This window comes from Macaca fascicularis, chromosome 12 (genome assembly GCF_037993035.2).
Source record: "Macaca fascicularis isolate 582-1 chromosome 12, T2T-MFA8v1.1".
Classification (NCBI taxonomy): Eukaryota; Metazoa; Chordata; class Mammalia; order Primates; family Cercopithecidae; genus Macaca; species Macaca fascicularis.
The window spans coordinates 72,344,959-72,364,986 of record NC_088386.1 but is presented as its reverse complement, the minus strand read 5'-3'; the positions used below and the strand labels follow the sequence as shown (position 1 = coordinate 72,364,986).

At 40.8% G+C, this 20,028-nt stretch overlaps 1 long non-coding RNA gene and 1 pseudogene across 6 annotated transcripts in view; one reads left to right on the top strand and one right to left on the bottom strand.

Annotated features, from left to right (window-relative positions):
- Positions 1 to 1,803: 1,803 nt before the first annotated feature.
- Positions 1,804 to 20,028, bottom strand: part of LOC102135057 (uncharacterized) — a 180,481-nt gene continuing 162,256 nt past the window's right edge. For 5 of the 6 annotated variants that reach the window (XR_010579940.2, XR_010579941.2, XR_010579938.2 and 2 more), the window contains one exon: positions 1,804 to 4,477. This is a non-coding gene — a long non-coding RNA (uncharacterized lncRNA). Of the gene's footprint in view, positions 4,478 to 5,554; positions 5,780 to 20,028 lie in introns of those variants that run through there. The other variant, XR_012421261.1, reaches the window with a different exon arrangement.
- On the top strand, positions 17,218 to 18,142 carry LOC135966561 (tissue alpha-L-fucosidase pseudogene; annotated as a pseudogene).

The following is a 20,028-nucleotide window of genomic DNA, read 5'->3' as shown; positions in this document are numbered from 1 at the left end:
TGTCTCTGGTTCTACAAACCCCTTGCAACCTCAGGATAATCTTTTCTGTGGTTTCTTGTTCATGAAGGCAGTATTTTAAAATAAACTCATGCATGCCCTTTTATCCAATAAAATGTCAATCTTAAAGTACTAAGATAATTCATCCCTAAGATGAAATACTCCTTTTAATTTACTTTTTTAATTAAGGGAGGTGTGTGGTTTGTGAGACTTGGACCATTAGGAGGCTTCAGTGTTCTGAGTCAATACTGGGAGGCCATCCCTCGCCTGTGACAGTGTGTTGGAGCGAGGCTGCCAGTAAGCCAGGGTGTCAAGGATGACAGCACAGCTCCATATATTGTGGCCACCAACCTGAATTCATAGCCAAGTGCATCCGCTCCCTCAAACACATTCTTTCAAAGTGAAATTAACTTTATGGGGTGTGCAATAAGGTTTTTTTTTTGGATGGTTTTATATAATGTCCCTGAAGTTTTTAGACAAGTGACTTTTGCACAGCTATAAACTAGAGTTAGCATATACTTCTGGACTTCCTGGAACTTCAAAAAAAAAAAAAAAAAAAAAAAACTCAAGATCGTAGGGTCATTCATCTAAGAGTGGGTACATGCTTATGACTGATCCCTTAGGGCCCAGTCTAAAAGAGGAAAAAGCTAACAAATCAGCCTGACGCAGTGCCAGTTAAGAACTGAGATTTCAAATCCAGACCAGTTCTGAGTTTGGATCTTGACAATCCACTTAAGAGCTTGTGTGACCTTGGGCAAGTTATAGAACATCTTTAATCTTTAATCTCCCATAGATGAGGATTAAAATAGTATTTGTCTCATATGCTTGTGAGAATTAAAGGAAGCGATGATACTTAGCATAGTGCCTGGCTCATGTAGGTGGTCAGAAAACATTAACTGTTACTAGTAACTGCCGTCATATTGTTCAGGGTAGCAAGCATGTAGAGTGTGCACCACAAGCAAAGCACTGTGCTAGACACAGCAAAGTGTGTATGAGAGAATTAGGATGTAAGAGTATAGTGGAGCAAAAAGAAGCAGGATAGGAAAAACAAAGATAGCTAAACATAGATAACTAAAATGAAACAGGTAACATTTATTTGTGGGCATACTCTGTAAAAGGCACTGCATAGATCTTTACATAACTGATCTCATTTAATGTTCACACAACCCTATGGGTAGGCATTACTATCTTCATTTTATATTTGAAGAAAATAAGCCTTAGATCAATTAACCTGCAATGGCTAACACATGGAGCTAGGGAAGTGGAGGGAGGATCGGGCTGTGTGGTTCAGCTTGACTGGAGCACAGGAGAGGACTGGCTGCATGGTATGTTTCCAGGTGTTCCAGGGAAGCCTTGGTTACCAGCACAGGTGGTCATTGCCCATACAGAGTCCAAGACCATCTGTAATTTTGGCCACACAGTCCTTAATGACGTGCTATTTGACGAAGAAATAGGAGACTACCTTGAGGTGGTCACCATGTCTTTGAGATGCTGGAAGACTAAAAAATGTATTCAGGATGTGCTTAAGCACGGCTTCAAATCACGCAGCAAATCTATGACATGCCAGGAAATGGCAGCCAATGGCAAACCAGCCCTGTCTGGGGACCACTGGTGAAAATGTCATGGTGATCTGTGGTTGACCACTAGATGAATTATTGCTGGGTGTGATAACACCACCTGGGGATAATGGTTGAAACCCAAACCAACCCCTCCTCATCCCTGCACCTCCACAACCTAGAGAAGATTTTAGGATGTGCATTTGTCTTTCCAACACTATAAGGCTAAGACCACCACCAATACCATAGATCCTGTTCCCACTAATATGCTTTATTATGAGTTCAAAGAAAACATAAAGTATAAGGAAACTTGAAAACTTCCAGGTCCTTCTAGACTTTTGCCCCATTAACACTTTGGGGGAAAAAGCAATCTCCATGTAAAATCTCCATTAAAATAACCTTGAGGGCTTATCTGAAATTAGCACCTTCACAGTTTTTGTTCTGACTCTTGGTTTGGTTTACCTACTGTGCCTTGATCTTATACTTGATATGCCCCTCTAATCAGATAAAATAGTTGAAGCATTTCTGGACTGTAGACCAACCTTAATGTTATTCAAAAATAGGAGTTAGGCTTGGGGCTCAGATTTTTACCTTTTTTATTTGTGTATGATTTAGTGTTCATCCTGCACTAGACACTAAAATGCATTGTTTAATTATCTGAGCTCAACACACCATTTTATAATTCATTAGTCAGTTGCTCTTTGCAAAAGCTTATTTCTTATGAAACAAAAGTGGGAATCATGCAACTGGACTATTTATCTCTCTTTAGGGGTTGGGGGTTAATATCTGATAGCTCATAACATCTTTATTATAATGCATTTATAATGATTTACTGGAATCATTCTATGGCTAAGTATCTAATGTCAAAGCCGGGATCTGGCATGAAATAAAATGCTGTATCCTTGGGTAGCTCTAGGGAAAAAAAGGCCCCAGCCAATATTTTCTGTGTAATTCTACAAACTGTAATAAGGGTAGGGGTAATTGCCTTAATGTCAATTAAGCTATTAATAATGCTCATCTTGTCATTCCTAAATATAGCAGTGTCTCAATCATACATTACTGTCCCCTGTTAAGGCTACACAGAAATGAGATCACAGCCTCTGTGGATCAAGAAGTCTGTCTAGCAGCCATTCTTATCTCCTTTACATAAGGGAAGGTTTGGGGGTTTATTTGGTTTTAATGAAAAATTTCTACTTAGACACACATATTATTTGTGAGGACAAGCTCTGGTGATTCTTGTGAGCAGGACAAATTCAGTTTTAAAAGCGAAACTGTTCCCTGTTCCTATTCTGCTCCTGATGACTAGGAAAGGTGGTCCTGATCAGGACTCCTGTTCCAGGGTCCTGATAAGGTCTGAGGACCAGACAGTTCAGTAGCAATCATACATGCATTTTAGCAAAGTATGTGGGAACTAACAAAGTTAGGGAGCACTCGTTCAAGCTACACGTGGTGCTGCGTTGTGTGCGTGTTGTTCCCAGGCCACGCGGATGCACACAAGTTCCTCAAGGACAGAGGAACAACAGGACAAAGAAAACGAGGCTGAGACACTGTCACTGAGACAAGAGGCCAGTGTTGCATCAGCAAATTTCAGCAAAGTCAAGGGTAAAGTCATATTTGGAAGAGGGCACAAGAGAAGATGAGCTATAGGATTTTGGCGAATAGGGAGAATATCGCCAAATCTCCCCAGTTGACTCTAAATCAGGACCACTTATCGTATAGTGAAGAAACGGGACAAGACCCTTCTTTACTTGGCACTTATGGTTCTCCTGGGCCATGAGATTCTGAGCAGCCACTTCCTTCCGCCCCCCTCCTAGTTGCCCTGTCTTGAAGTGAACTTCTACTTGATGATATTTAGAGCTCATTAATTTGTCCCAAGGAAGCTTATTGTATGGCAGTTTAATGACAGAAACCTGTTTTAATGCAAATGGACATGTAATCCCACTAAGCCACTCTGAGGGTGTAAATTTAAAACAATTGCTAGGAACTGACACTGGAATTTAATAAGATGGAGGGCTAGTTCCTAGATCCCGGTACGCCCAGGGGACCCTGCTTGGACACCCAGCCCTGGTGGTTTTAGAGCAGCCCTCAGTTACCATGGCAATTAAAAATGTCAGGGAGCTTACTGGAGCTCCTTTCAGGTGGTGGGGATCTGAGCTCTGGAGGAGTGCGGGAACACAGGGAAGGAAGAAGTTTCAGCACAGAGAGGAAATGAAGGGTGAGTGGGTGTCTTCTGCTCATTACTCCTCAGGGCACAAGGTTGGACAAGATATGACTGAGACCCCAGGAGGCGGCTTTCTATCCTGGCTTAGTAGAAATGCTTGATCCAGGCAAACTCCCACACACAGAGCACAAAGCCTTGCCCGGGACCCCACTTCTCCCAGCAGGTAAAGGGGGAAGCCTGCTTCTGAGGGGTTGGTTGGAAATGAGGCGGAGGCGGGAACTGTGTTTGAATATTTGCTAGATTATAACGCTGTTGGGTACTACATCATTCTCCAGAGGGCCCTGAATAAGGTTATTATGGGTGAAGTCATTTTTGTAATAAAGTTGGCTGTAACTCTGGGTCATAAATCACAGGTTCTGGTACTAAAAAAATTACTAAACATGCCTCTGTTACCACAACTGTCCTCCTTTTAAATACTTTGATTTTACTACAAATCTCCCATTGACTGAGCTAGGGGAAGTAGACACAATGAGCAAACGATTCCTTCCGTCCCCGGCAGCAGCCCTGCCGGCATCGAGGCCTCCTGGAATGATTTCCTGAGGTGTGATGTTATTTATGGCGTGCTTTCTCTATCAAAAAGGCAAACAGCATCCCAAGTGACCTCGGAGTATTTGCATCATTGCTTCTCTTGCTAATTGATTCATCCCCTGGCAGGGCCTGAGACACGGGCTGTTGGCTGGACACTCGCTCCCGGCTGCATATCCTGTGGATTTAAGGTGCATGAGAAGCAAAGATGTTAATAAAATCGTTAAATGTCAAAACTGCAAAACCCACACCCATTCAGAGTTCATCAGCTCTTCTGGAATGATCTGTAAAATACCATCTCCTCCCCTTGTCCTTTTCTCAGTCTAAACTTCATAACCTTTGTTAAGTAAGGAGATTAAGAACTGTTATTAACAACACTGATTGTTTAATTTCTTTCATAACTTCTTCCTTTCAAATGAGAGTCCAGTATAGAATGAAAAGGAATGTTATCATATGAAGTGCATTTCAGACGTAATAAAGCAGAAAGGAGAGGGTGGCCCCAGTGGCAGTTGTAAGAGGGATGAAGTGTGGATCTCTATAGCTCAGTGGCTGCAAAGCAGAAAATGAAGATTGTAAAAACGTCACATAAAGAAAAAATGCACAGTGGATTCGTTTTGTGATGCCCATAATTCAGTAATGCCTTTAAGTAGCTAGAAGAAATATAATAAATGTTTTTCCACAACATTGATCATACTGTATCAGAGGAAATATTAGTGTGCAGGGAGCCATGATTATACTGGTAGTAATTCTCGGTGCAGAAAACTAGTAGACGATAGGACCCTTTATAGGCCGAACTTTTATTGGCTGCAGTTATTTACCTTTAAGAATACGCCTAATACATTGTCCTATAGCTAAATATTTTTGTGAAAATTCAAACCAGCACTATCTGTAAATCAGAAGTCCTGCCACCATTTTATAGGATTTATATATATTTTTCCCTGCAGATGCTCTCATATGTTCCAGAATACAAAAACCAGCCAATTGACCATGTAAAAATTCTAGAAGGCCTGTAAAACAGATTCTTCTTCTGTATTCTGAACCTGGATAGGAGCAGACAGGTTTATGGCATGTGATTCCACCCAAATGCCACCTGTATATATAACATCTCTCTAAAGAAATTAAATGGATTATTAGATTATATACCATAGTAAAACTATACTTGGAGCTGCAGGCCAGGAGAAGATATGCATGTTGTGCAACTGCTTTTTTTTTTTTTTTTGTCTTGAAACACTGAAGAAAGCTTTACAAAACAGGCTTTTTCTAAATTTAGGGAGGAAAGAATGGAACTGATTCTTCATGCCAGCCTCTTGCTCCTCAGACTGGCAGGAGCTGGTAATGCGGTGGCTGTGGCAGCGTGGGTGCAGAAGGCCCTGCATGCTGACGGGAAGTTTCACCTTCCCTCTAGCTGGGCTCCAGCTCGACTTCAGAAATCATCCAGTCAGAGTTCCAGGGAGCACAAGATAACAGCCCAGCCAGACTCCTGCAGAATTAAAGGGAGAGGTGAGACCCGGGCATGCTAATCTTCCATATATCCCAATAAAGTCCTGCTGTGAAAATGACTAAGAGAAGCAAGAAGCCAGAGCAATCTCCGAGGGAAGGTACTCTGAGAGCAGTGTGTATTGGAGGGCGGCATTCTTTGACTTTAGTATCTGCATAAGCCAGCTTGCAGTTCAAAGCCCTTGTAAAAGCAAACCAACCTGGTTAAAGGCTGCCGACTCACCTGCTCTGTCTCAATGCACCTCTCCCCTAACTCTCACTGACACAAATGGGAAGCATTTCTCAGAGTGAAAGGAGGCTATTCCTTTCTCTTTGTCCTAGGGCTCTTTGCTTAATGCAAATAACAGGTCTCATGCACACATGCTCTACCAATCCAACACATTTTCTGTGTGTGCGTGTGTGTGTGTGTGTGTATGTGTGTGTGTGTGTTTATGGAGTTACATATCGATTTTAGTACCTTCTGTTGGAGTTAATGTTTTGTTTATTTGTTTTGTTGGTTTTTTCTTCTCCTCCAGCAAGGAAGAAATGGAAGAGGGTGCCTCTAAGTTCTTCCCATTCTGAGAATATTTATTTATTTAAGTTATGGGGTACATGTGCAGAACGTGCAGTTTGTTACATAGGTATACACGTGCCATGGTGGTTTGTTGCACTCATCAACCCATCACCTACATTAGGTATTTCTCCTAATGCCATCCCTCCCCTAGTCCCCCATCCCCCTGACAGACCCCAGTGTGCGATGTTCCCCTCCCTGTGTCCATGTGTTCTCATTGTTCAACTCCCACTTATGAGTGAGAACACATGGTTCTTGGTTTTCTGGTCCTGTGTTAGTTTGCTGAGAATGATGGTTTCCAGCTTCAAAAAGGCAGGTGATTGAGGGAAGAAACCCTCCAATAGTTAGGGATTCTAAGGTTGAGGAACAGCCTGACACAGATGACAGTGTATCTGGTGTGGCTTCTGGGAAGTTGGTGTGCAGTCACCTGGTGTGCTCAGCATCGACATACAGGCCAATGACATCACAGGCTTCTGTTAAATTTCTTCCTCATCATGGAGGACAGAGATGCTTTTGAAGCACGTTCCTATAAGTGGCCCTGTTCTAGGTTCTTTCTGGTAGTAGCAGTCGTTTTCAATTTTTTATTTTTATTTTTTGAGACAAGGTTTCACTCTGTTGTCCAGGCTGGCGTGCAGTAGAGTGATCACATCTCACTGCAGCGTTGAAGTTCTGGGTTCAAGTGGTTGATTCTCCTGCCTCAGCTTCCTGAGTAGCTGGGACTACAGGTGTGCCTGCAGGATTTATTTTTTAGTGAAAAAATTTTATTTTTGCCTTAATTTCCTGGCAGTTGAAGTGCAATTTTAAACAATAATTTCTTGGCCAGGCACAGTGGCTCATGCCTGTAATCCCAGAACTTTGGGAGGCCAAAGCGGGTGGATCATGAGGTCAAGAAATCGAGACCATGCTGGCCAACATGGTGAAACCCATCTCTACTAAAAATACAAAAAAATTAGCTGGGTGTGGTGGCACATGCCTGTAGTACTAGCTACTCAAGAGGCTGAGACAGGAGAATCCCTTCAACCCACAAGGCGGAGGTTGCAATGAACTGAGGTCATGCCACTGTACTCCACGCACTCCAGCCTGGTGACAGAGCGAGATTCCGTCTTTAAAAAAAAACAAAACAAAACAACAACCAATACTTTCTTTAGGAGGCTAATATCTTCATTGCCAAGCCTTAATAAAGATTAATGTGTAGTCATCTTTCTTCTCTCCTTCCTTCCTTTTCCTCCTTTCTTCCTTCCCTCCTTCCTTCTTTTTTTCTTCTTCGCTTCCTTCTTTCCTTCCCTCCCTCCCTCCTTCCTCCTTTCCTTCCGTTTTCCCTCCTTTTCTTTCATTTTATTTTCCTTCCTTCCTTCTTTCTGAATCCTTATTTCTCTTCAATGACTTAGAAAACATCTTAATGAACTTCTTAGAGCAATTCTGCAGCAATGAACATGTCAGGATCACAGATGCCTTTTCTCCAGTATTTACTGGTAAAATGCAGTTCCCATTTTTGCTGTCTGTGTAGTATGCACACCATCCCATTTATGCCTGTAAAGACATCCAGTGTGCTTAGGAGGGCCAGAGAGACCCTTGGAGAGTAGACTTATTGTAAGTTTACTAAAATTAAAACACAAGAAGGTAACAATAACAAGACTTAGGAATTTGCTTAGTAGATAAACAGTGCATTTTTCATTACTTGGTATCTAGCTTGAATTATTGACTTGCATATTTCCAAATACAAAATATAGACAATATTGGACAACACAGAATATTTGATTCTAACATAAAACTATAAAATAAGACACACTTGTAATTATCTCTACAACCACTGGATGTCACTATTGCATATTTCAGGCAGTAAAAACTTCCTATCTAGAGAGAGAATCTGAAACTTATTTTAAGAGCTGTCAGTTGCCACCTTGGTGCGCTACCTTTTGATGGAATATGCACTATCGTGCTAAGATGACTCTTCCCCATTCCGTGCAGTCAGCCCAATTTTCAATTATGCCACTCTACTGGGAATTCTAATTTACACAGGATGAGATTCCTCAAACACAATTATTTTCTTCACTATATTTAAAAGGAATATGGTACTTCTATAATAGTTCTCAACATTGCGTATTAATTATAACTAGCACATTTTGGATACTAAATGGTGTGAAGTGAAAACATAACCATAAATAACCTAGATTTATAAATACCCACCCCCAAACCCTGCCAATTGCTTACAACAGTTTTATATCTATTTGCTCATCTGTATTCCTGGCATCCCTGGGGGGTTACCTGCTTTAATACTTTTATGAGTCAAAGTTGACCTGTGAAATAAATTGAATCAAGTAATTATTTGCACGGGCATCCCAGGAGTAAAGCACAAGTACACACTGAAAGTGTGTTCCAGACAGTTAATTCCAGTTTGCAAAAGTTACTAGTTCAGATTTTGGTAGTTCTGTGATTTTTCAATTACTTAAAAAATTCCTCAGTCCATGGACCCTTTAATTCTCCTTTTAAAGATTCATTTAAAAAAAAAAATCTAGGCCATTTTGTGAGGCTGACATGATAGAGAAAATAGGTCTTTTTCCAAGCTGAAAAAAGGCTGGCCCAGTTCAAGTGCTAGTTAGAGCAGGACCAGGAAAAAGAACGTGGTGAAGGAATTGGAAAAAAGGTTTGCTTTCCCTATAGTTAGAAATGGCCGGGAGCTTTCAAAGAGCTATCCAGTTTAGTTTATTTCCTTTTACTAAAACCCTGGAGTCGTTTTCTTCAACTTCCTCACATGCCCTTGCAGCTCTGGGGAAGCCAGAGCTGTTCTTGGAGGACTACTGGCCTAGATTTAGTGGGGGAGGGGAGATACTCTCTGTTCTAGTGAATTATCAGAGAGCTGTGTTGCTTGCTATCTATGGGATGCTTTGATCCAAAATTTTAGTCATTGTTTCCACATTTAGGGGCTGGAATGAACATCAAAGAAGTGGGTGCATGGAATTTACTGAATGCCAAAGAAGTACAATAACATACAGAGGATATAAGCAAATCCCAGTGGTAAAATTTGCTGCCAATTCTTGCACATAATAGAGGCCCTAAAGTGACAGTTTATCTTTGACAAATGCATAATGATATCAATGCCAAGGGAAGGAACTAGCATGCTGAAAGGTGAATAAAAGAGTCGGGAACAATTCAGTGGACTTACACATTTCCTCACCGTGTTTTCACACAACAAGGAAAGCAGATGACACAAATGCATGAGGTAATCATCAGACAGGCCTGCAAACCCACCAGCCATTTTAAACCAACCTGGTTCTTTCAGGATCCAGCTCTAAAGATGAGAGTAAAATGTGGTTAGAAATCATTCATCTTCTGGAGGAAAAAAATGGAACAAGGAAAGTGAAAATAGCTCTCTTGTTCTGTCTTGGATAGTTCCAGATTTTAGAGCCCATATGTTGTTTGCTATAACTTCCTCGCCTCCCAGGGCCAATGCATTCCAAACGCTTCAGCTAGTGCACTGCACTGAGTAGTCTCAGAAGTTAGGGCTCATTTGTATCCATAGTCTTTGTTCAGATATGGATTAATTTTGGCTAATTTCAGTGGGTACACATAAAGTAAAATGCACAGAACTGAAACTACTGAAATCAGGCCTTTGTGTGATCATCTAAAAATCTACTTTTCAAGCTCCTTTAAGTTTTATTTTTGAAATAAAAACAATAAAATGACAGTAAAAAGTTTTCAAAAGCATTGACATTATGAGCAATTGCTAACCAAGGCTATTCCCAGAATGATTGAGCAAAATTTGAATATAATTCGAGAAAAGATAACTGCCCTGCAGTGCCAGCTATAAAGACTCCATTCAGAAGGTGATGTCATAATGATCCTACGGAATGTGTCTCTTGTCTCTAGGGCTGGGTATCCATGTGGATGCATATGATGCTATTGTCACTAGGGCTGGCATTGGAGGGCAAAGGCAGATTCTTGTCCTCAAGCTTCAATCTTTACACTATGGAGATTAATGTGTAAGACCTGCTGTAGGTTGCTTTAAAAAACCAGACTGGGTTTGGATATTTAGAGGAAGAGGTCTCAAAAATGCCATAGTACGTGGAAATAGCCTAGAGGGGTTCTGGGCACAATCTGGTAGTGAATCAGGTATAAGCAAAATCAAAATGTGTGTATTTATTTGCAACTCTACTTGCTTGAGCCAGAAATTGTGCCAGCTGCAAATCGAGCCAGCATTTCTGTCCTTGGCTTTAGACAATTAGAGCAGATTTGCTTGTATACACCAAAATCATTTCCAACACAGCCCCCACAGTTCTTTGTGCTGCTTACAAAATTTCCTCTGTGGCCTTGCACTGCATAATAAAGGAGCTCTTGGAGGGATCCTGGTCTGTTTATTGTGCATGTTAAGTAAATGCAATGATTTTCATTATTTCAAACTCCATAATGAAATGACTGAGTGCCCAGCAACATTAGATAATGGACAAACAACTATTCAACTGGCTGTATGAACCATGGCTTTCTCGCATTAAAAGTGTAATATTTATGAGTTAATTTAATCATAGAAGAAAATATTGAGTAGGTGACTGAGTAAAATGATGACTGTGTATTATGTTTTTGCCATGCAGCTGGATAAACACATTCAACGACAGACCTTGGCAAGAACTGCAAAGATGCTCTTGACAATGGCATGAATAAATATTAGGTGTTATCTAGAATTCACCGCATTTGAGGTCTTGTGCAAAGCCAGGTAAGTTTTAACAAAAAAGAATTGTAGCAGAAGCCATGTGTGCACACTGGGATTATGTAAGTACTGGAGTCTTTTTCTGCTGCCCAGGAATTGCTCTAACACTCATTCTCATCCACATCACTGAAAGATTTTCTAAATCATTACCTTTGTCTGCACTGCTAGGAGTGCACTTTAGCATAAGACCCAGGTTTTAGGAATTTCGTGGTAAATTTTTCAATGACATGTACTTGGAGAGAAAAGAAACACTTTGCCTAGGCTATAGAGCTGACAAAAAAAAAAAAAAGATTATATTTTGGAGTGACCCAACCCAATCCTTGCAAACAGTAAATTAAAATATTGCTTTGACTTGCTTCTTGAATTTCTTTAGAAGACATAGTTTCTAACTACAAGAAGGACCATAAGAAAAGACCGTTTTTCAGAAGATATTTTGAGTGAAGGTTCAGCAAGACTGATAGTCACTTATTGCATGATTTGTATCCAGGGCAGAAAGAATCAGTGTGCTAAAGAGTATCATAGAAATGTGCCATTACGGTTTTTTTTTTTTTTTCTTTCCTACTCAGAATTGTCATATTACCAATACGGAAAGTTTCTTATTAAGGTCTTTGTTTTCATTTGTTGGAGTGTGCACACAGTCTCTAGAAGATGAGGAGGGGGAGGAGGAACAACAACAACTATGTTCTCTGAGTCAGTGTATGTGCCACAGATTTCTGCTAAATCAGTGAATTTCCTATATTATTCTCTATTTTTTAAATTATACTTTAAGTTCTGGGGTACATGTGCAGAATGTGCAGGCTTGTTACATAGGTATACACGTGCCATGGTGGTTTGCTGCACCCATCAACCCATCATCTACATTAGTTATTTCTCCTAATGCTATCCCTCCCCTAGCCCCCAACCCCCTGACAGGCCCCAGTGTGATGTTCCCCTCCCTGTGTCCATGTGTTATTGTTCAACTCCCATTTATGAGTGAGAACATGCAGTGTTTGTTTTTCTGTTCTTGTGTTAGTTTGCTGAGAATGATGGTTTCTAGCTTCAGGTCCCTGCAAAGGACATGAACTCATCCTTTTTTATGGCTGCATAGTATTCCATGGTGAATATGTGCCACATTTTCTAGTCTCTATTTTGGTGTTGTCTTGGCACTAAAATATGAGGAGAGGATGTGTTAAAGAAGTTAGCAGAGCTTACTAGGAAAAAACACTCTTGCTGGCATGAGTATTCTGGTGTCTAGTCTCGCTGTGTGACCTTGGGCAAGTCACTTTGCCTCTCTGAACCTCAGTTTTCAATCTATAAATTATAATAACATCTGTTTGCCTATGCTAAAGGGTTTAGTTGTGAGAAGAAAACTAGATAATTGATCTAAGGCATTCATTTACTTTGTTATTAAACCACAATGGATTTAATTTTAACTGCTTTGTTCCAGAAAGAATTTCAGTTGCACCTAGGGAAGTTAAAATGAAAATTTAAGATATTACTATGACTACATGTACTAATACTACACGATATAGTAAAGCAAATATGATGGCCCATGAGCTTAACATTTTTTCTTTTTTTTTTTTGAAGAGACCTTTCAAAATCTTTAAGAGGAAATCTAGCTCACTTCCCAGCTACTTTGTCTTCCTGGTATCCTTCTTAATTACACATATTCTACCTCGACACTTATTTAACAACTATCTGGAGTGCTTAAACCAGATAGAAGTAGCAAGAGGGGTGTTTTGGAGGTATAATCGTCATAACGTGGTGATGGATTGGATATGGGAAAGTGAGAGAGACAAGGTATCAAAAATGACTTGCAGATTTCTTATATAGAAAACAGGAGAAGGACACAGTTTGAAGAAATTAGGCATTTTGTTTTGGATAAATTCAATTTGAGATGACTGTGAAATACCCAAAGGAAAAAAAATCCAGTGAAAGACTGTAAAGGCAGCTATAATGGCAAAAAGCACTGGGGTTGAAGGAAAAGGACTTCAATTAAGGCCCTAATTCTGCATGACCTCAAGAAGGGATGTATTCTTCCTGCGTTTTAGTTTCCTTGTCAGTAAAATGGAGATATTAGTATCTATCTTATCACCTTGTTGGGGGGATACAATAACAATTTTTGAAGGTATTTTATAAGTTACTTTATTTCTTATTATAACAGAGACACAAGAAATAGCACAAAGAAACAGGGTGGACTCTTTCTCTACTGCTACTAGTTGCTTTGGGAGCCTTGGGCTACTGTGTAAATAGGGCCAAGTCCAAGAACCACACTACACACAACTAGTCCTGAAAATGGAACAGAAATGGCATCAAGAAACCCCTATGTCAAAGATGTAAATCCCTTAAAAGGGTGGGCCCAAGTTCCTGAGGAACATGCACTTTGCCAAGAAGCACAAGAAGGGCCGGAAGAAGATGCAGGTCAGTGATGTCAAGGCCACGAGTGAATCAACTGAGGCTATCAGGGCCCTTGTGAAGTCCAAGGAGGTCAAGCCCAAGATCGCAAAGGGCATTAAGTGCAAACTACTTGCCTGCACTGACCACTCCAAGCTCAGGAAATGTGCTCATCCCTGCATCATCAAGGGTTTCAGGCTCTGCCAGCCAAAATCAAAGACCAGGGCTCAAACTAAGCACAGGATGTGGCTCTGTCTCCAGCTCAGGCTCCCAAATGTGGCCAGGCCTCCACCAGAGCTCCAGAGTGGAGGCCTCTTTCTGTCAATATGAGGACAGAAGGATTGGTGTGGCCTCACAGCTACCATCTGCCTGAGGCTGGTGACCTCCTATGCTATTCGTACAAGCTGGAAATTTCTCTCCTGGAAATATCCCCACTAAATAGTAAATGTCTTTTTATTCTTGGCATTTCACTAGCACACCTTGAGTCTTGGGCAGCATTGGCCTTCTTTTCCTTTGGATTCTCTACCTTTAGGGTAGGCTACAACCATGACTTCATCTGGAAGGGTACACAGAGTTAATGTGGAGAAGGCTCTCCTATGATTCATAGTTCATTAGGGTAAAATTCCCAAGGGCAAGAATCATGGCTCTGGAATGTTATGGGCTTCCAGTGAATACTAATTGATTGGGATTTAGCATTACCATTTTACTGCTAGGCTTAAATTTGTGAGAAGAAGAAGAAATTTTAGCCAGTTGGCTGGAAGGGGAAACATCTCCCTCCCTACTCAACTGGACTTGAAACTATCCACTGTGCGTGCAGAGTCAAGCACCAGCTTGTCCACACAACCTGACGACGGACAGAGGCCATGGAAACGTGAGGTAAGGAACTAGTCCCCATCGCTACCACCATTTATGTTTCCCCAGGGTGAACTCCTTAATCCTCCCTACAACCATACACTGAAAATCAACGTGTGATTAACTATTTTTTGACCACCTCAAAGCCAGGCAGGGAATCTGGCTGCCAACAATAGTTGGGGTAGCTCTGGCTATTGCAGAGATTATTGGAGAAGGCAGAAAGCAGCTCTCTTTACACGATATAAGAAATGAGCCTAAGAAGGCTCATTCTTAGAGGAATAGGGTGAATAGACTCTCTAATATACTGTTAAATATAGACTTTAGAAAACTCAAACATTTTTACAAACCCTAATGATGCAGGAAGGAACACAGAAATATCTGAAATGCTTCTCAGTCTATCTTTTTGGAGTGAGTAAACTAGTAGATAAATGACAAATGACTTGGTCTTGGATAATGTCTTTATGCAGTAATGTAAGTTTTGTTCTGTTATCTTTGATTCTTATATATTTTTTGTCTCTGTTTCATGCCTGAGAATTTCCAAGTGCAGCAACAGAGAATCAAAACGTTGGTCAAAGTATCTCTATATTTTCTAAAATTGAATGCTGTTTCTGTACTAATTTTCCAGATATGCTCCATGACCAGTATCTGCACACAAACTCTTATTTCCTGGGTATTAAATTTCTTTAATTACTGTCTCTAGTATATCTGGCATATGTAATATAGCTAGCATATTTGGCATGATGTTTTAAAATACCCAGTCATTAGCAAATTTTCATGGCTATACAAGGAATCACTGTGAACAGATTTGGATGCTATACTTCTCTGTACATGTGTAGGCTCGAATATATATCACTTCAAAGAGAAAGGAAGACCATTTGCTATTTTGTAGCTTATAGTAAGTCTACATAAGCTTTCTTAGACTCTGTGTAAAGAGAGCGACTTTCTGCCCCTTCTCAGAAACGCATGCTGCCAAGGCAAAGCATTTAGGACAGAACCTGGACCACAGATAAGTCCTATATAAGTCTTAGCTGTATCTTCATCTTCTACTATTACTACTACTACTGCTGCTAGTATTGAAAGGCCTAAGAGTTATGCCATGACTAGGGGTCAGCTGGGCTGGTTTTGTTAGGCCTGCCTTGCCCTGGAATGAACCTAACACATGTGCAGTAGATTGAGTGTTTGCTCCCCACCTTTGAGAGATGCTTTCAAAAGCCATCCTTGTGGATCACATTCTTCCCATCTGCTGTCCACTTGGAACTGTCGAATGTCAGGGTAAAGCCCTGGGATGCAGCGTGCTTTGGGGCCATCACTCTATACCAGTGCATCTCAAACTATCTGTAGTGAAGGATCAATTCTGGTTTTTTTTACTTCTAATCAGTCACAGACTGATATTTGGCAAAATGTAATAAACATAACTTAAAGTGAAATAAAAAACCAATACATATAAAACTCAAGTCCCTTTTCAAAATTTTAAGATTCATACACAAATGCATGCTGCCAAGTGGCTCTGACAGTTCTAAATGCCTGCTCTCAACTCCTTACTTATCTCTGAACGGTATCCCACAGATGACAGATGGTGGGCCTCACATTCAGTGGGATGTCATAAAGGACAGCAAGGAACCCCAAAGGCCCTTCATTTCCATACTGATTTCCTTCCATAGGGCTGTCATCAAAGCAGGGGACGCAATGGGCCAGCAGGTCTCAACCCTAGATTGGAGAGTGCAAAGCCCTGGTGTGAAGCTTGTACATTGGAGGTGGCTCAGAGAGGCCACCAGTGGAAGCTGCCCCCTGTCCAGCTGCTGGCCATCCACATAGCTGGGAATTCACAAACAGCTAAGCAATAGGCAGTTTAGTGAAGATACACAGGTGTGGAAACAGTTTGTGATAGGCAGGTTTATGGCAAATAAACACATTGTATGATATACTGTAATCAACTATATAAACAACTTTAAAATTGTCTGTACTTCATATTTCCAGCATTTGGCTTTGTTAATCATATGTCTTCCTGACAGCAATTAAATAAGCTTGAGAGAAAATGTACACCTGCTGTCTCCCCTGGGGAAACTACATCTCTTTTGTGAATGACATAAGTTCTCCATAAAACATAACTGAAGCTAGGAGAATTGAATTTGGAGATATGCCTTCTTTCTTGTTTTATCTCTAGTTGAATTGGAGTGCATGGCTTAATATAGCTAATCTTTTTCTAGATCCTTATTCTGAGCTTTTATTTAGACCAAACTATTTCCCCAAGGAGCAAATTGAAGACAATGGATAATAAATGAGGTTGTAATGAGTACCACCACCAGCTCATTTGGCCTGAACCTTCACCCTCCCCCTCCCCAACTTCTTTTCTTTCCGCTTTCCACAACAGATTCCATCTGCTTCCACGAACAACATACTGCTTTCCTTAAAGCATGACAAACATAAGTATGTTTGCTTGACTGAGATCCGAACAAGGTTTATTCATTAGGATTAATTGAGTAAAAGTCTCTGTTAATTTGCAGGCTTCCAGGGCTCACTAGATGAGGTTGCTGGCAGTGGCCCCCGCGCTGCTGCCACTGCTGCTGCTGGTGCGTGGAGATGCCATGTGGGTGCTTGGGGCTCCAGGCAGGTACACTCTGGACTGGCCGAGGCTGGACTCCTGGCTGCTGCCACACTGATTTGATGAGACCAGTTTCAGAGTGTTTGTGCACTGGGGAGTGTTCTTGGTGCTGGTGGCTCTGGAAGGGTGAAGACAGATCCACTACCAGCACTTCATGTATCACCACTACCTGCCTGGCTTCAGCCATGCAGACTTTGGGCAGCAGTTCACAGTAGGCTTCTTCCAGCTGAATGGACAAGTGGGCCAATCTCTTCCAGGATTTGGAGGCCAAGTATGTAGTCCTGATACAAAGCATCACAAACTGGCTGAGTGTCATGTCTTAGAACTTAAATTCTAAGGACATGGGGGTCCTACCAGTTGGTGAGTTAGAAACAACTGTCTGGAAGAGGAACATACACTGTGAACTCTATCACTTATTAGAATGGTTCCATTCACTTTAGCTACTTGATTTAAAAAAAATGGCTTCAAAACACAGCATTTTGGTGGTGAAAAAAACAATGCCATGGCTATATGATCTTGTTAACAGGCACAAGTCTGATATGATTTCTGATATGATTTGGTCTAATAAAGTGAGCATGCCCTGATACTTATTTGAACTTGGCTCTACAATGATAGCTCTATCAAGGAAGAGGTGGTAGTAAATGACCGATGGGGTCAGAAATGCTCCTGTCACCATGGACAATACTACAACTGTCAAGAGAAACTTAAGCTGGGGAGATCGCAAGACCACAAGTGAGAGACATGTACCACCATTGACAAGAAATTCTGGGTCAATGGTTGCAACATGGCAATGACTGACTTTGCAAGTGAATCTGAAATGGTTTTGGAACTGCTTCAGACTGCAAGTTTAAGAGGCAATTGTGGTCTCAACATTGGACAAGCTAAAGATAATCTAACTGTTCCTGTCTTCCAAGAAAGGCTTCTTGCTTTTAGGAAGTGGCTGAGCATCATTGGGGAAGCTATCTATGCCTCTAAACCATGGAAGGTGCAATTGGAAAAGAACATGACATCTGCATGGTATACCTCTAAAGGATCAGCTGTTTATGCCATTTTACTGCACTGGCCAGAAAATGGAGTCTTAAACCTTGAATCCCCCATAACCACCTTGACTAGTGCTGGGAAACAACAATATCTGAAGTGGTCCACAGGTCTGGACAAAGGCCTTCTCCTTTTTCTACCCCAGTTATCCTCCCCCACTCTCCCACCTGACTTTGCTTGGTCTATAAAGCTGACAGGAGTGGACTGATTGTTGGAGTTCAAGAGGAAAGGGGCATTGCCTGCTGTTTGCTGCTTTGATTTGCCTTTTATAGTACCATCATTGTAATCAACTCACTTCCCTTCTCCACCCAGAGATGGCTTTTCCAGAACTTTTTAATCAAAGGAATTGAATATATTACACTGGTGCTTCAGTGGACCAAGCATCTGAGTTCTCTTGCTAGCATACCTCTCTCTGGTCAGCAAAAGAAGGACTGAACACTTAAGCTCCAAGTTCTTCCATTCTTAATGTTTACAATTATCTACAACAGAAGCGTCCCTCTATTCTCTGTGTCTGATAACCTCCTTGTTGACTCAGATACTTTAGATAAAGAATAAGCCAAGTCTCCCTGTTGCTTGTAGAGGAGGTGGAAAGGGTTTGGCAAGCAAAACCACGCACTATTTATTTAGCATCAGTTGTCACCAGCACACTACCTCCTCCCTACTAAAGTGCAGGAGAGCCTGGAAGGGAAGAAAAAAGCTTGCTGGGCTGCTAGTAGTCAACTGTTCAAAAATTTCCAAAGCGAATTTAGAGCTCCAAAATACAGTCTGTTTATAGTGATAGTATTAAGAAAGTGAATGTGATTCTGCTCTGCCTTTAAAATAAAGTCAAATGAATGTTTGCATGCCAAAAAAATTATAAGTTTCTCAACCATATCTCCTACCTCGCCTTTGCAACTTGTTTAAGTTATTGTTGAAGAAATTGGCTGTCTTGGAATTTCTCAGAGTTTGGTTTGCTGATGGCATCCCTGTGATGTTTAACATGTTCCTATGTTATTGTAAGCTGTAAACTGGTAGTTGGATTTAGAAGCTTGACTAGATTCAAGTTCAATTATTATTTTTTGTCAAGAATAATGCACATATAGTGTTCTGCACTTCTGTTAGGAGGTACATAATGTCTAAGTGTCTCTCTCTAGTGTTTAGCAGCCATTAGTGAACACTGTCCAGAGCCATTAATTCATTAGAAGGTTGCAACATGCTGATATCTCAATTCTTTCCATCCTCATTTATTTATTAGCTGGAAAAATTCTATAAAGAGAAACTTACCCTTGATTATTTGATTACTTTGAGGCCAATTTTTTTTTAACACAATCCTGTAGTGTTCTTTAAAGATGATTAATGAATTTAGATTTTTGATATCATTCTGAACTTACATTTATATATACTTGATATGTTTCCATTGAATTCATTTCATTTATCATTCCACTGAAGAGCTCAAATTATCCCATCTTTGGCCAGTTGGATCCTCTTTGGACAGAATCATACTACTTTTTCATAGCATCCTTGATACCTGGCATGACAATATATTCCAGGCTCATTTAATAAACTTCCTGTCTCAGATCTTGAATCAGCCATATTTTTTTTTTTTTTTATACTTTAAGTTCTAGGGTACATGTGCACAACGTGCAGGTTTGTTACATATGTTTACATGTGCCATGTTCGTGTGCTGTACCCATCAACTCGTCATTTACATTAGGTATATCTCCTAATGCTATCCTTCCCCTGCCCCTCCCCACAATAGGACCCAGTGTGTGATGTTCCCCTTCCTGTGTCCAAGTGATTGTTCAATTCCCACATATGAGTGAGAACATGCGGTATTTGGTTTTCTGTTCTTGTGACAGTTTGCTGAGAATGATGGTTTCCAGCTGCATCCATGTCCCTACAAAGGACATGAACTCATCCTTTTTTATGGCTGCATAGTATTCCATGGTATATATGTGCCACATTTTCTTAATCCAGTCTATCATTGATGGACATTTGGGTTGGTTCCAAGTCTTTGCTATTGTGAACAGTGCCGCAATAAACATACATGTGCATGTGTCTTTATAGCAGCATGACTTATAATCCTTTGGGTATATCCCCAGTAATGGGATGGCTGGGTCAAATGGTATTTCTAAT